This window comes from Panthera uncia (genome assembly GCF_023721935.1).
Source record: "Panthera uncia isolate 11264 chromosome B2 unlocalized genomic scaffold, Puncia_PCG_1.0 HiC_scaffold_24, whole genome shotgun sequence".
Taxonomy (NCBI): Eukaryota; Metazoa; Chordata; class Mammalia; order Carnivora; family Felidae; genus Panthera; species Panthera uncia.
The window spans coordinates 92,667,574-92,684,380 of record NW_026057580.1 but is presented as its reverse complement, the minus strand read 5'-3'; the positions used below and the strand labels follow the sequence as shown (position 1 = coordinate 92,684,380).

Sequence of the window (16,807 nt, the reverse complement as noted above, 5' to 3'; positions counted from 1 at the left end):
CGCTTCCAGTGCAGGACAAACACAAAAGGATCTCTGTGCAGCTCAATGTTCCCACCAAGTTGTTCGGCTAGAATTCTGGTCCTTGGTCCAGTTCTTCCCAGCGTTCATGAAAAGAGCAAGGAGAATCCCCTAAGTGACCCTTTGTGTCCCACATGGTCTTGCGGGTTCCCAGCCACTGATGTAGCAGCCAACTATTTTCAAGGAGTCTGGTGAACCTGTACCACTGTCCCCAGACCCTCCTTAGCAGTAACCTGACACCCGTGTCAGCATGTGCCCCAAACTCACCCATGCTCGACTCTCTAGTTCCCCCATCCCTGGCCCTTGGCAATTGATTCATCTGTACTGAGAAAAATGGAAGATACTATTAGTGTGTACCTCATAGGGTTGTTTCAAGGGGGTAATGAAATGCCTAGAGTGCACTTTGCGTTTTGTAAACACACAGTAATTATTCAGTGTTAGCACTTATTATTGCCCCATAGAGGATAATTCTGAGACTTGAAGCCCTACTCTTAGGAGACATTAACTTAGACTTTTCAAGAGCCTTTGAAGCCTCCATTCTAATCTGACCTGGGCCACTGTATCAGTTTCCTGCAGCTGCTGTAACAAATTACCATAAATTTGGTGGCTTAAAATAGCATGGATTGATTACCTTATAGTCTGGAGGTCAGAAGTCCTACAATCCAGGTGCTAGTAGGGCTGCGTTCCTCCAGAAGGCTCAAGGGAAGAGCCCATTTCCCTTCTTTGTTCAGCTTCTAGAAGCCGTGATCTTCCTTGGTTTGTGGCCCCTTCCTTCATCTTCAAAGCCAACAGCACAGCATCTTCACATGTCCTCCTTTGTCTCTGTGCACCTGCTACCATGATCCTATCTCTTGACCTATGACCCTGACACTGCTGCTTTTCTCTTCTCAGGAACACTGGACCCACCTTGATAGCATGATAATCACCCCATCTCTCTATCACAAGATCACAGGTTTGGAACATGAGGATGTAGCCATAATTGGGGGTCCATTATTCCACCTACTAGTGCCACTTTTCAGATTTCATCTGATTTCTCATTTTTAATATAACCCAAATACTAGGTGACACTGAAGTGTTGAACTCAGCCAACTCAACTCTCAAAGCCATTCTTTGCTAGGGTTGTTTACACATTATCAGGTATCAGAAAGATCCAGACAAGAACTCTGGCAGATGTTGTGAGTTGGCTGATCCATCACCCATTTCTAACACTTTTCTCCTTTTATTTCCTCTACCCAAAAGTCTAGGGGTACCTGGGTGGCTCAGTTGGTTAAGCATCCAACTCTTAATCTCAGCTCAGGTCATGATCTCATGGTTTGTGAGTTTGAGCCCTGCATCAGACTCTCTGCTGTCAGCATGGAGCCCACTCCATATACTCTGTCCCATTTCATGCTCTCTCTCTCTCTCTCTCTCTCTCTCAAAAATAATAAATAAATATTTTTTAAAAAGTCCATACTTCCTTGGAATGGCCAAGCAGCACAGTTTTTGCCAATCAGATATAAGTAAAAATCTGTTGTGAATTTTGAGAAACTTTGCTTGCATCATTAAAAAGGACATATATCTTCCCTTTTGGGGGATGTAAATCTGATAGTTGGAGCTTCAGCAGCCATCTTGTAATCATGAGGAAAAGGCAGGGCTAGGGAATCACAGAGACATTGGCCCTTCCATTGTTGCATTACTGACACAACTTCAGTAACCACACTAGCAACTTCTGTTATGTAAGAATAAGTCAACTCATATTTTGTCTAGCCACTGTATTTAGGTTCTCTGTTACTCGTGGTTGACCAAACATAATACCAGCTTAAAAAAATTACCTAGCCTAACCATAAATGCCTCATCCTGCAGAAGCCATATGGAAACCTGACAACAGTGGGAATAAACACTAATAATATTATAATGGATAATGAACTTATGCTATTATATGATAATTTTTAGACTTATTAATGGAAAACCCCTCTTTTGAGTGAAACGAATAACTTCACAGAACCAGAATCAAATTGTTGGCTAATGTAAGCTGGCCAAGGAGACCTTGCCAAGTATTTTTCTTTTCAAAAACATCTCCCATTCTTGCTTTTAATATTAGCTCCTGCTTGTCCTTAAACTCCTTATTTCTGTAATAAACAATAATTTTCTGCCTCTGTTTATACTAGACTTGGTTTACTTATTTTCTCACTAGTGTTTTTTTTCGGGGGGTCGTTGAATTTTGTTCCTTTCAGTTCTGAAACGTCAAGGTTCTGTATCACTGCAGAAGCAAAAACCTTTGTTTTTAAAGGCTAAAATACTTCTCTCAGAGGGGTTTTCCAGAAGAACTGAGTGGTGTACTCAGGAGTGCAAATTAGAGGGAAACCCCTTAGCTTCTCTCATCCCCCAATGGCAGCCAGTTTCCATGAAGCATTGATTACAGACTCCATAAAAGTATATGCCCATCTTCTGACCTCTGAAGACACAGACAATAAGCCAGAAGAATGCATAATCAGCAGCATGTATGTAGGATTATGTGGAACGTGGGATGCTTAGTGAGAACCAGAAAAAGTAGAGAGAAGGTAAGAGAGAGAGGTTCAGGTGTTAGCTGGTCTTAGCAGAAGATTTAGTCTTTATAGAAAACTCTACAGTCTTATCTAAAACACATTAGTGGTGCATCTGGATGACTCAGTGGGTCGGGCTCACAACTCTTGATTTCGGCTTGGGCCATGGTCCTAGGGTTGTGGGACTGAGTCCCGCATAGTGTGGAGCCCTCTTAAGATTCTCTCTTTCTTCCTCTGCCCCTCTCCTCCACTTGTGCTTGGTCTTTATCTTTAAAAAAAATTAAAAATAAGTAAATAAATAAAGTAAAACACGTTAGTTAAATTATTAGAACTGTTCCCAATGTAATTCTTTAATGCTAGAAAACTCATAGAAAATTCTGTAATTTTAGGTATTTCCACCCTGAAATATATACATATATACATATACATATGTGTGTGTGTGTATAATTTGAAGATGCTGTAGATTTTATAAAGCACCATCAATTTAAATGCAGCTTTTGTGTGTGTAAGGAAAAAAAGCAAATCACATTGAGTGGACAAACCAATTCTTACACAGACTACTTTCAGAGACTTAAAGTATGCAAAGCAAAGATTTTGGTCTTTGAAGGAAAGTTATTCTTTTGGCTCCTTCAGGAGAGATCGAAGCTCAGATTCCTCACTTGGAATGTGAGGAATGGTGATGGGGGTGGGGTGTTGGGGGGTTGCTAGGGAGAAAGGCCAGGAGAATTATGAGAAAAAAAGATCAGATCCCAACTTGGTAGATACTTACAACAAATGTAAAACTTGGTTGTCTTCAGAGAACAATAGAATTTCCTGAACAGGTTTTACTTATCCTGGTTCATTTGAAGATGAAACAGGGCCTGCCCTTGGCAATATTGTGAAAAGATGAAGACCTTTTATGGCTCATGGGAAAACACCCAGGAAAATCAGGAATGTAAGTTTGGGTTCTAACTTTACAACTAATTTATGGTGTGACAGGAGCATCTTATTTAAGCTTCCTGGTCTACAGTATTCTTTTGGAAAGTTAACACAATAGACCTTTGGTCTCCCACAAAATATCGGAGCCACCGGGAGCATAGAGATGGATTTCTTCAGGATTATCCAGTGAGTTATGGGCTGGAGTGAGACGGGGGAGTTCCCCCCATTGCAACAGAGTGGCCTCAGGGCCTTGGCTGGTGAAATGCAACTACTGGGGCCAGTGGGCAGCAGGTGCTGGGGGCAGGAGATGGCACCAGACACCCACCACCAATCTTCGAGCTCCTTAAAGACAGCCCACCAGGCAAAGGGGCTGATGAGGAGTGAGGGCAAAACCCCGGGAAGACCATGAAGACTAGCAGAGGCTGGGGGCGCCTGGGCGGCTCAGTCGGTTAAGCATCCGACTCCTGATTTCGGCTCAGGTCACCGTCTCACCACTTGTGAGTTTGAGCCCTGCATGGAGCTCTGCGCTGCCAGCGTGGAGCCTGCTTGGGACACTCTGTCTCCCTTGCTCTCTGCCCCTTGCTCTCTCTCTCTCTCTCTCTCTCTCAAAAATAAACATTAAAAGAAAGAAAAAAAACTAGCAGAGGCTGAAAGTAGTGAAGCACCTCCCTTTCCAAACTGCGTGACAAGAACAGGTGGTGAAAGCCAAGTGGTCAGTTTGTCTCTGCCTTTAAGCCTTAGCTTCCTGCCTATCCTGTCTTCATGGTTTGCTCTGAGGCACCAGTAAGCATGTTAACCTCATTCAGTCTGCTATGTGATAGAGCAGTGGCAAGGAGAGTTTTAAGATTGCAAAGTGGCCGAAATGTGAGAAAATATAACAAACTGAAAGTAGGAGGGGTGTGTGGAATCTACATATGCAAATGGAATGAATCTTAAAATAGCGAAGAGGGGTACCTGTGTGGCTCAGTCCGTTAAGCGTCTGACTTTGGCTCAGGTCTGACTTCAGCTCAGATCATGATCTCACAGTTCATGGGTTCGAGCCTTGCATCCGACTGCTGTCAGCACAGAGCCTGCTTCAGATCCTCTGTCCCCTTCTCTCTCTACCCCTTCCCCACTTGTTCTCTCTCTCTCATTCAAAAAATAAATAAACCTTTCAAAAAAAATAGAAGAATTATGGAGAAGAGAGATTTATCATAGAACACAAGCTTATCAGTGTCCCATGCCAAGCAATCAACAGTGATCACATGTTTTCTACTTACAAATAAATAGACTTAAGAAGGATCCTTTAGAACATAATCTAATCATAGAACAGGACCTTTTGTTCTCATTCTAGAATGGTGTTTTTTCAAAATATAGGTCACACTCACAAGTGTGTCATAAAATCAATTAGTGGGTCATGCATAGCAACTTTTCTCTCTGATAAAGTAGAAGATATCAGATTATATCACACAAAGTAAGTTCTGTGAACTTGAGTTTCAGGTGTGTGTGTGCTTGCGTGTGCTGGGGCATGATGTAAAATATAGTTTTTACTATGGGAAACTGTCAATAAAAATTAAAAAGAAAAGATCCTGGTGTGACATTACACGAGGCTTCCAGAAATTTGGGCGCAAACTCTGAGTTATGGGTTGAATTGTACTCCTCAAAAATATACATTGAAGCCCTAACCCCCAAGACTTATGAATGTGACCGTATTTATATATAGTGTCTTTGCAGACCTAGTATAGGTTGATACAGTAGGGAACAATTTAAACATAACGGGGATTTCACATTTGATTATGTACAATTTATTCTGGGAGAAACACTAAAAGAGTGCATAAAACTGCACTGGCAGAATCGAACTGCGTAAGAAAACTCAAACTACAGGCACGTACCTCAGACACCTACCTGAGCCACATCAGTTCACTGTGTATCAGGATCCGTCCTCATTCGTGTCTGTCATTACACCTTACCTGACTGATTTCAGAAAACTTTCTTTCTATAACATGACACTAACTCCCAAGCTACAACCCCTTTCACAAGCAAAGTTCGTCTTTGTCAAGGTAAAGTACCGTGTTTATTGTAGTATTCATGCGTGTCTTATCCATTTAACGCGTGTGAAACTGTGCTACTGTTTTTAGCAGGCTCTCCCTTTTGTAAATGCACCAATGACGTGTGTGAGTTTTGTGCTCCAGTCACATCTGTCATTTAAGCCCCGTGGTTGTCACTGTGGGATTTTGCAGGGCACGGTGATTTTTAGGAATGCTACGTTGTGTCATAGCAGAACTGAGTGTATGGTATTTAAAACTGTGATAATGGATGAGATCATCCAGTGGGTGAGTAGAGAAGAGGGCAAGGGTTGAGTCCAGGGGCACTCCAGCCTTAACAGATAGAAAGGAGGAGCCAGTGAAGGAACCATTTTGTGAGATAGGAAGAAACTCAAGAGACATGGTGTTCTAGAAGCCAAGTGAAGGCAGTGTTTCAAGGAAAGGTCTAATCAATTGCATCTAGTGCTGCAGAGAAATCAAGAAACAAGAGTACTGACTGAGAAGTCACCACTGAATTTAGTAATTTGGTGGCAGAGTGGGGAAAAGCCTAACTGGAGACAATATATTTTTTGAATAATCATGAAATAAATTTTATTTGATTTTAACACAAGTCTTTTTCAAGTGAGTTCTGCCACTAACATGCACATTTATGTCTTGTATGGTGTCTCATAGATCAAGTTCTGCTTACAATTTTTAGTATCGCTATGGAGTCCCTCCTAAAGGTCTGACAGTGGGGCAGAAGCACTGTTTAAGGGAGCAGATTCTACAATTAAGACAGACTTTGTTGTACATTTCAGTGTCACTACTTACTAGTGATCTGACGTAAGCCTTACTTCAGATTTGCAAAGTGAGGTTCATATCCTACCGTGGTCATTGTCAGGACTGGGTAAGGGAAGTGCTTAGCATGGCATCTGACATAAGGATGCCTCATAAATGCTATTATTAATGTTTTTTTTTTACAATGATCTATGTAATGTTTGGCCTTGAATTTATAATGAAGTTGGGGGGATAAGACACAAAAAAATTAAATAAGCATAAATGAATAGAACCAAAGTAACCAGGGAAAGTGATACTTCCAACAGGACTGAAAGGAGGAAGAGTGGTGAGAAGGGTCCCCTGGGCTTGCTGTGCACCTGCCACTCTGTAAAACCATAGCTACATGTCTTTGGTTGGTCCTCATACCACACTGTGATGAGGCATTCTCCCCAGCCCAAGGGTGAGAAGACCAACACTCTAGTAGGCTCATACCTTCCTCCAGGTCCCCAGTTAACAGGAGTGAGTGAGCTCATCTCTCAAATCCACGCTTGTGGAGACAGAGTGGAGCAGCAGAGAGGTACGGGGCTACGTCTCCACTCTCCGCCATATGCAAACACTAACAAGACAACAAAACAAAACCTGTGGCAAGCAAAGCTTCATTTTAGCCTGATGTTTCCTCTAAAGAACGACATCTAAGAAACAAACCCAAGGGAAGCCTGTGGCATATTCTTACCCTGGACCTTTTCTTCTTCTGGTAGGGTTAATCATATGGTGGAGCAGAGTTCCAGGGAAGGCACAGAAGGAGGACAGGTGTGGAAATGAGCAGCAAGTGTGTATAAAGGGGTGCTTACAGGAGACAAACACCGTGGTGTCTATTTCCCAACCTGGCTGATCCACACATTTACTCTGCAGTGGACTGTGTACCTGTAGTCTGTGTGGCTCCTGTTGGGGTAACTAATGGGGGGGGGGGGCAGGTATTTGGATTTGAGGATGTCTCCACACTAGTTGAGCCTCTCAACTCAAGCTGCCAGAACATGGGTGACTGGTGCCCTGCAGGGTATGGTTCAAGGAGTGGCTTATATCTCTCTCCTCTCATTGGCCATTAAGTGTTCTTAAAGTGCTTCCTTAAGCAGAGAGTAGAGTCTAACTGGAAGAGATAGGCTGTGCTCCTGGGCATCATGTTAGCTAATTGTGAAGCTAGATGCTCAGTCTACCCACGTACTCTCAGTGGGTAAAGGCTATGGCCTTGAAGGATAAACCCATGACAGGTATGTTTTGATGGGCCGAGGGAAAATGGAACATGAAACTTTGTAGAGCTCCGTGGGACTTGGAAGGAGAGCGTTGATCAAGGTGTGTACTGGTTCCCCAAGGCTGTCATAACAAATGACCACAACTGGGTGACCTAACCTACAGAAATTTATTCTCTCACAGTTCTGGAGGAGGCTAGAAATGTGAGATCAGGTGTCGGCAGGGTGGGTTCCTTCTGGGCGTTCGGAGAGAGAATCTGTTCCATGCCTCTCTCCTATCTGCTGGTGGATGGCTGGAAATCTTTGGTTTCCCTTGGCTTATAGGCGTATCTCTCTGCCTTCATATTCCAAGGCTGTTTCTCCTGCATCTCTGTGTCTGTGTCATTTCCTCTCTTCTTACAAGGACAACAGCGATATTGGATTAAAGCCCTGTCCTACTCCATAATGATCTCATCTTAACAATGATCTATATCTGCAAAAAAACCTATTTCGAAATAGGGTGACACTCTGAGATTCCAAAAAGAATATAAACGTTCCAGCCCTTACAAGAGGGGAGCATAAAACCATTAGGAGTTACTGTCTGTGAGAGAACAGAGAGGAAAGGAGAGGAAGGCGTCTCTGAAGGAAGGCTTGAAAGGACACAGAATACCAGTGAAGCAGGACAGGGTTATAACAGGAAGCACATGTACCATATGGGGCAGTGGAGATTTTAAAGAAGGAACCATTTACAGTCAGCGGTGGGGTTAAGTAAAAACAAACAAACAAAACAAGAGGGTGACGAAGAGCTCCAGAGCTAGCACAAGCAGGACGCCATTTCCACTAGCCCTCTTGCCCTCCTCCTTCCTCCCACTACCACAGAGAAGGGTTCCATGCGGGCTTCTACCAGCTTCTCTGCCGCCGACCTGCTCTGCGATGCCTCTCTTATCCCGTGCTGGGGTTTCTCTGATGCAGTGGCTGGGCTGCCTGGCACTCAGGTATGCCCTGCCTGGAGATGGGGAGTTAGTGCCAGGGTGCCACCCTTGAGGAGGGGGGAGTGGAAGCCAGTTGATGCCCACTTCCCTATTTCTTCCCTAGCTGACTGCTCCGGGATACATTCCATAAGATTCCTCAGAAGATTCTGAGGGATTGAGCACCAACTGACGACAGCGGTGGCCAATTCAAGAATTCATCCTTGTGTTGGGGTTTACTTCCTTCACCTTCACTCGCCCCACCTCTCACAACTGCCCCCTGAGATACATGCCCAAGCAAACACACAGGTACACAGCCTTCATTTCAGGCTCTTCTCTAAGGGAACCCCAGGCTGAGCAACCACTGTCAACCAGTGAATTCAAGGGGGTTGAGGGATTTCTTGGAAAGAGTGAGAGAAAAGGGGGGTAGGACGGGAGGGAAGGATGGAGAGAGAGAAAGGGAGAACAGAGGAGGAAGAGAGGAAGAGAGAGGAAGGAGGAGGGAGAGGAGAGAGACAGAAAGAGAGCTGAAGCCGAAGAAGGCAAACTGTAGTCCTCTGAGCAGGAATACAGTCTCTGCCAACCCTCAGGCCAGTGGGCAGCTGGGAGGAAAAATACAAAGTACAATCGCCTGCCACCCACTGCCCCCTGCCAGAGACTTCTGTGGCTGAACCAATTCCCAGAGCGGGAGGAAGGGTCAGCCTTCATGCAGTTCATAGAGGTCAGCCTCCCAGGGCACAGAATAGGTGAGAAGGATAAGAGATAGAACTGGAAGCAGACAGAATTGCCAGCACAACCACGTCTGCCCACACCCCAGTTTTCTCTCCTGCTGATCGTGAGCCTTACAGAATTGGCCACAACATCGGTATCTTCACAAAGCCGTCTTTTCAAAGTGGTAAATGCTTCTAGGATGAGGTTGCTCTTGCAACCACGCAGAAATAACGTGTTGGCTACACATAATTTTGGTTTATCACCATTGAGCATAATCATCATAATAAACGCAGTCATCATCCGGATTAAGCAGCCTCGTTTGTATGAAGACAAGTGTGGACCTGCATTCAGAACACCCCCTGGTTCAAAGCCCAGCGCTACTACTAACAAAAATTGGGCCCTGGAACCAGTTTCCTTAACCCTTGGAGTCTCGGTGTTCTCATCTGCAAAATAGGATTAAAATATCTACCCCACCTCACAAAATTTTTGTGGGGATTCAGTGAAAGGAGATATTGCAAATGGTGGCAAATGGACTTCGCTTGGGAGCAAAGAAGGGACTTCTTGTCACAGGGCTCATCCTCAGCTGTGTTGAAAAAAAGGTTCCGTGAGAAGCTATGACTTACGTGTTAAGGAAAGAATGTACTCTGTCTCAGGTGTAATTCATCTTGTATCTAAAAATGCATGATTCTGTGAAATACAACATACTTATTTCTCTCTCTCTCTTTTGTCCTTTGAGGAAAGTCTGCCCATTTCTTTTGAAGTAGCACTACTATATAAAGGAAACGCATCTTTCTTGCCTTGTAAACAATTTTTCCCATTATTTTGTTCCTCTTTCCCAAACAGGACTTTTTTAGTGGGAATGAAGATAGAAGAAAAAGAGTTTAATGAAAAGACAAACATGGATACAAATTTATGATCACACTCACCTTTAATGAAGTTAAAGCAAATTGGATCACAAAGAAAAAATCAGACGTATTATGAAAATAATAATGTTTATGTTTTCTCTCTGGATTATGTAGTTGTTAAACCATATATTTCATTTGTTGACTATTTTGCGGTTATCACTCTGTTTATAAAAATGATTGCCAATTTCAAGCCTCATTCCGGAGAATGAGCCAGAGGGCATTGGGATAGGTGCACACTAATCCTAAAATTGTGTTTGAACATGAGAGCTGGTTCTCCTTAGCAGGACTCAGGCGTTACAACCAAGGCTTAAGCCACAACAGAATTAGAAAACTATCCTTACATGGAAATCTTTTCTCAGAGGGCATATATTTTGAATCTCTGTTTTCAATGAACAGAGCAAGCAGGGGCTGTGAAATGCATTTTCAGTTGGGGAGAGGGAAAGGGGCTTGTGGAAGGTGGCTAGTTAGGGGATGAATTAAATCTTTCTTTTAAAAAAAATAAATCAGAAAATCCATGTTTGGACCAGGCATTAGGAATACTATAGCCTTTGGTTCTTGGTCAATGGGAAATTTTAATCATAGATCCTTGGGAAATTGACCAGACTACTCATTGTCCCACAGTAGATGTCAAGTATCTACCTGTCATAGAATTTCCTCCACCTGTTAGAATTTGGATGCCACTCTTTGGGGAGAGGTGGGTCTCAGGTAGCACTCTCTCAGATGGTGCAAGTGCAGGGTGGGTTCTTGGCAGTGAGCATCTCCTTGTATTTTGCCTCTTATGTGCCTCGCTGTCCTCACCCTAGTGTTAGCCCTGAGAGGCACCCAACAAGGTCTGAGGGGTCTGAGAGTTAGTCAATATAACCATTCGGGCATCTCCCAGGCATGTGCAGATCTGGGAGAGCACACTGGCTTGGGTGCTGCAAGAGCTCCAGTAAAGAGAAAATGCTGGTTGCTATGCCTCAACCTCAGCTGTGTAAAGTGACAGTTTACTCCTCTGACCAAAATGTATCTAGAATGTTAGAAAGCGCCTGTGCCTGATGTGTCTCTCAGAGTCAGTCTAGGTTGGTCTGCCTGCCTGCGTGAGCAGCTGAGAATGTATTTTCAAAGCTGTCTAGTGACTATTGCTCAAGTGGCTTACAGATGTCTGGGTTGGTCCTCTGGTAGATTCTCTCTAGAGCATTCTCTCTAATTCTGACCTTCTATCCCTACTCCAGGGATCTTGAGACCCACCTCTCTATTCTGTTTGGGGATGTGGCAATGATGGTTGATATTCTTCTGGTCAGAATGCCCAGATGCTCGTTCTCAGCTGTGTCTTCTCCATTGTAGGGGATGAAATTGTTCCTGGAAGAGTTCCAGGACCTGATGTCCTCACTTATTGGATTTTGCATATTTAGACAAAGCTTTTCCTTATGATTCCCAGATATGGCTCCTTCTCCTCTACTCCCCAGAGCACCTGGCTAATATCTGTTTATTGCTTTCTCTGCCCTGTATCCACAGTGCCTAGTGTATACATCTTGGCCTCACCAGACTATGGGCCCCACAAGTCCAAGGACAATGTCTTATTTAGCTCTGATTCTCCACAGCAGGTAATCCAGCACCTGAGGGTTGAGATGTGTCCCAGAAAGAATTCTTAAATGAATCAATGGGTAAATAATTGAATTTGTTACTCTGGAAGGGAATTCATCAAAAATTTTGCTTCTTTTTAAAGTATTTTAAAAAATTTATTGATTTTTGAGAGAGAGAGAGTGTGAGCAGAGGAAGAGAGAGAGAGGGAGCCACAGAATCTGAAGCAGGTTCCAGGCTCTGAACTGTCAGCACAGAGTCTGACACGGGGCTTGAACTCAAGAACCGTGAGATCATGACCTGAGCTGAAGTCAGACCTGAGCCACCCAGGCACCCCCAAAATTTTTGCTCCTAATTGGACAGAAAAGTATTCTTCTTGGTGCTCAAGCTTCTCTGTACTCATCAAAGTACTGCATTTGGAAGGTGTTGTGGTAACTGAGTGATGGCCAGAGGAAGCATGAAAACAGATGCTGGAAAGAAACATTACTGTGAGTCAAGCTTAGGTATTTGTTTAGATAATAAGGGGTAATGCCAGAGTTAGTAATGAGGGAGACTAGACACTTTAAAAAGTACAAAATGAAGAAATAATTGCTAGTTGGGATCCTGCTGCTTTAGAATGTCCGTGAAAATGTTAGCAAATTGTATTTATGTGGGATCAGATCCCTAGACTCTATTATTCCAAATATATTGTAAAATTGTTGTGACTCAGGATCGCGTATCCATGTGGTTGATCCAGGAATGTCATGATGTGATAGAATGATTCCTCAACGTGCCCCTCTACCACTGTCTGGTTGGTTGTTTTTGAATGAGGCATTTAAATTATAGATCAATTTTTGTATAGAAAACAAACAGAATAGGCTAAGTGATGTCTATGATCTTTCCAATCTCTAAAAGGTTACAATTTTATACTTTTAGGTCGTTTTGAAAAAGACACAATTATTCAGAGTGCTCTTTATGGGGAAAAAAAAAGATCCATACATACTCTTTTCCGTGAATATAATTTAAATATTTCAATGTAATATGGTATATGTTCAATGATTCATTTGAAAATATTAATATTTTAATAAAGAATATGTTAACGAAATCTCAAAATGTATGAACCGTTTAATTAATTTTTAACCTTTTTTTAAGTTTTTTTTTGAGACGGAATGGGGAGAGAGGCAGAGAGAGGATCTCAAGCAGTCTCTGTGCTGTCAGTGCAGAGCCCGATGTAGGGCCTGATCCCACTAACGGTGAGATCATGACCTGAGCTGAAACCAAAAGTCGGATGCTTAACCGACTAAGCTACCCAGGTACCCAAAAACATGTTTGTTTGTTTTTTTTAATGTTTACCTACTTTTGAGAAAGAGCAGGCGAGGGGCAGAAAGAGAGAGGGAGACACAGGATCTGAAGTAGGGGCTTTGCTGACAGCAGAGAGCCCAGTGAGGGGCTGGAGCCCACGAATGGTGAGACCATGACTTGAGCTGAAGTCAGACGCTTAACCAACTGAGCCACCCAGGCACCCCTGGACTCTTTTAATTCTTAACACAATATCTGCATTTTTCTCAAAAACAAAACAAAAATACTTTCTACTTGAAACTTCACATCATGATGATATTCCCCTTACAGTTTGCTGAATGACATTTTGTTAGGGCTGATAGGAGGGGGTTACTCCCACAGTCCTGGAGTCGTAGAAGCTGCCTGATGGGAAAAGTGATATGCACGTCACAGAGCATAAGTAGGGAAGGGATGGAAGGGGAAGAGTCATCCCTCATATTTGACTCCTTCCACGGTAATTTTCTTCCTACCACCACTTCTGTGGAGCCAGAGGAAGCACAAACGAGACAGAGGTGACTTACTTATGTATTACACACAAATTGGAAACCAATGGTTGCCCTATCCTTTCTGGCTCCAATTATTTCCCCAGCGCTCCCAGTTGTGAAATGGGGTGACCTTACATCAGACACAGAAGAATTTTGGCACCAGCTTAAAGAAAAGCTCCTGATGAAAATAGAATTCTTTTTGCTTTACAAAAGTATATTAATTATGTATATAAAATAATTCTTTATGGTCTGACTTGAGCATTAAATCCCATCGATGCATCACATGCTACATTCTTTGGTTCAGCAAAAGTGTGTTAAAAAATGAGATTTTGCAACTTTCTAAGTGGGTTTAATAATGAGGAAGGTGGTAAGGGCTGGCTTTTCTCTGGTTTAAATTAAAACAGTTTCTGATAAAGACAAACCAAACTTCCCTCCTCTGTGTTTCTCTTCTTTTTTTTTTTTTTTTTTTTAAGTTTATTTATTTTTGAGAGAGACAGAGACAGCGCAAGTGGGGGAGAGGCAGGGAGAGAAAAAGGCAGAATCCCAAGCAGGCTCCCCACTGTCAGCATGGAGCCTGATATGGGGGCTCAAACTCATGAAACCATGAGATTATGACCTGGGCCGAAACCGAGATTCGGACACTTAACTGACTGAGCCACCCAGGTGCCCCTATGTTTCTCCTCTTTCATAGCTTTGGATCCTTCCAAAATACCTATCATCTCAGAATAGGGTAAGATGCCTTGAGAACGCCCTACACAGAGGAAACCACCTTTTTGGTGGTGCATTCATGATCGCCATGCAAAGATATTTCTATGGGGTAAGGTCTCCTTGATTGAAACCATCATCTTATGTTCTTTCCTATCTCTGATTAGCCACAATTCGTTTCCAGGGAATTGTGCAACCGATCCAGGATTTTATTTCAGAGAGAGCCTGGGTTATGCATATATTCTTTGTGGACACATTGGCCCTGAAATCCCAGAAAGTCCAGAGATGAGTCATCGGCAATACGGTTGCCCTGGTACACGAAACTGTGATCAAACTGGTGTTATCTGGTGTGTTATCAGAGTGTAGATGAGGTGTAGGTGGCAGATGGAGGAAGAAGGCGATTTGACGAATGACAGCTATTAAATTGAAACCAGGGAGGAGCAGCTCTCAACCGTGGGCCAATCTATACCGCCATGTGAGGAGGGACGCTGTGTTGGCAGTGACAAGCTGGCAGGGTCAAGGAAATGAATTCCTGTGGAAGTGTCAAGGTTGGCCAGAGTTCCCTCCGAATAATAAAATCTTTACTGCACCGTCAGTGCTCATTGGAGACAGAAAGGAGACGTTGAGTCAGTGTCCAGAGAAAAGCAGAATCAATTCTGTACACACTCTCGGCTAACACAGACCATCCCTGAATGCATAGCCAGCCCCCTGCTTGAGAAAAATCACACCTGCGCCTCTACCTCTCAGACTTACTTGTATCTTCTACCAACTTCATGACGAGTTTGGTTTCTTCGTCTTGTAACACAATGTATTCTTCTCCTTTATTTCTCTGGTGGAGAAAAATATGGAGAATTAGAAAGAAAAGGAGTATCTCCACTTTTCCTTCAGATGCAGTCCTAATGCTGCTCTTGAAAAAGGCAAGCGTGGAAAAAAAAAAGTACCCAGCCTGTGCAAGTTTTTGTTTTAGTTTTGTCGTCTTTGTGGATGTGTTTAATAGTGAGGTACTTTGCGCGGGCTTGCAAAGTCACCGTATTGGGCGGAAGGAAACTTGTACTGCTCTTCCCTAGGTTGGTCCTGTCCTGCTGAGGAAGGGCATACTGTTAGGAGAGGCATAATGACACTCACACCTTCTTGCGAGTTCCATTACTGTCACTACTCCTTCAGCTCTAGGCTATCTTTCAAATGCGTGCTCAAACACAGCCTTCTCAGAAATCCTTCTTTCATACAAACTCGCTACTGTCCCACCCTCACCCCCAAGGAATCACTTTCCTTGCACTATTTCTAGACTTTGTGCATATCTCACTCTACTGAAACCATTGATCTACCTTGTTTTCATGTCTATCACACTAGAATGTGAACCCCTACAGAGAATAGATGGTATCTTGCCTAATAGTGAAAGGCAAATAGTAGGGACCAAATAAATGTATGTTTGACTGACTGACTGGCTGCAGTCCTTATCATGGGGCACACAGCCGGGGGGGGAGCTGACTGTTCTCTGAGTACAGGATCTATCACACCAATATTTTACTTATTTTCTGGCTTGGTACATTTCCCTTAAAGCCAGTTCTGGTCTATTGTGAAATGTCTTTCTCATGAGCCGCTTCCCCCTCCATCGTGTTAACACATATACACACATAGTCCAGGCAGAAGGTTTCTTTGTGGATGGGGAAATGAAAATACCATATTGCATTAGTTCTAAAACAGATTTTTTTTTCACCTTTTGAATTGAAATTAGGGAATTTTTGCCAATCGATGGCATCTTCCAGCTATGATTGGCAGTGCTTTTTGGAATCAGACCCAAAATGATGCATCTTTCAATGACGGCTTCTTAGATTTGTTAAAATATTGTACTTATGGAAAAAGCTATACCAGGGGCCAAGCCAGCCAGAATTTATGTGGTAAATTCTGGATATGTTCCGAATGCTACATTAAAAACAAACCAAAAACCGACTTTTCCAGAATAAAGTGAGAGGATCAGACTTAAGGATCAGCAAGCAAGGATCATGTGACAGTCATTGTTACAGCTCTGGCATCTGATCTAGTACATGCCTGGAACATATACATACTTACTGCATAAAGTTAATTGATAATAGTTTTTGAGTATTCACTCTGTTTTAGTCAGTGGATTTTAAGTGCTTTTTATGTTTAAGCTCATTTAATATTCAGGATATCACTGTGTGGGACTATGATCCCCATTTTTCAGATGCATAGAGTGAGGTTGAGGGCAGGAAGGTAATGTGCCCTACGTGCTATAAAGAGTACGCGGCAAAGCTATGGCTGGACCCCAGCTTCATTTGCCATCAAAAGCCATGCTCTTGTGCTCTATGCAGTGCATTCGTTCCAGTGAATATTGATTTTGAATAAGTGATATTTCTACTGGTGGTCATTTGCTTGGTCAGTTGTCAGTTCTCAACTTTCTGTCCAAATTGTCCACTTTCCTGGGCCCCATATACTCCACTAGTCATCAAATGACTATCCTGGATCTAACATTTTGATGAATATTGTTTGGTGTAATAAACAGTCCATTGGAAAAATATTTCCTTTATTTAATGATTATAGGCAAAATCCTATCAAAACCCAAATGCTCTAAGAGCCATTTGTGATTATGATGTGGTTGTATTTCACAAACGCAATATTGTGGAGGTAAGATAAATTCATTTTGGGGGCGCCTGGGTGGCTCAGTGGGTTA

The 16,807-nt window shown here is 42.9% G+C and overlaps 1 long non-coding RNA gene across 1 annotated transcript; it reads left to right on the top strand.

Annotated features, from left to right (window-relative positions):
• Nucleotides 1–3,964: 3,964 nt before the first annotated feature.
• LOC125938955 (uncharacterized) lies at nucleotides 3,965–10,072 on the top strand. Its single transcript, XR_007462871.1, has 2 exons — nucleotides 3,965–4,911; nucleotides 9,987–10,072. It is a non-coding gene; the product is annotated as an uncharacterized LOC125938955 (long non-coding RNA).
• Nucleotides 10,073–16,807: the final 6,735 nt, after the last annotated feature.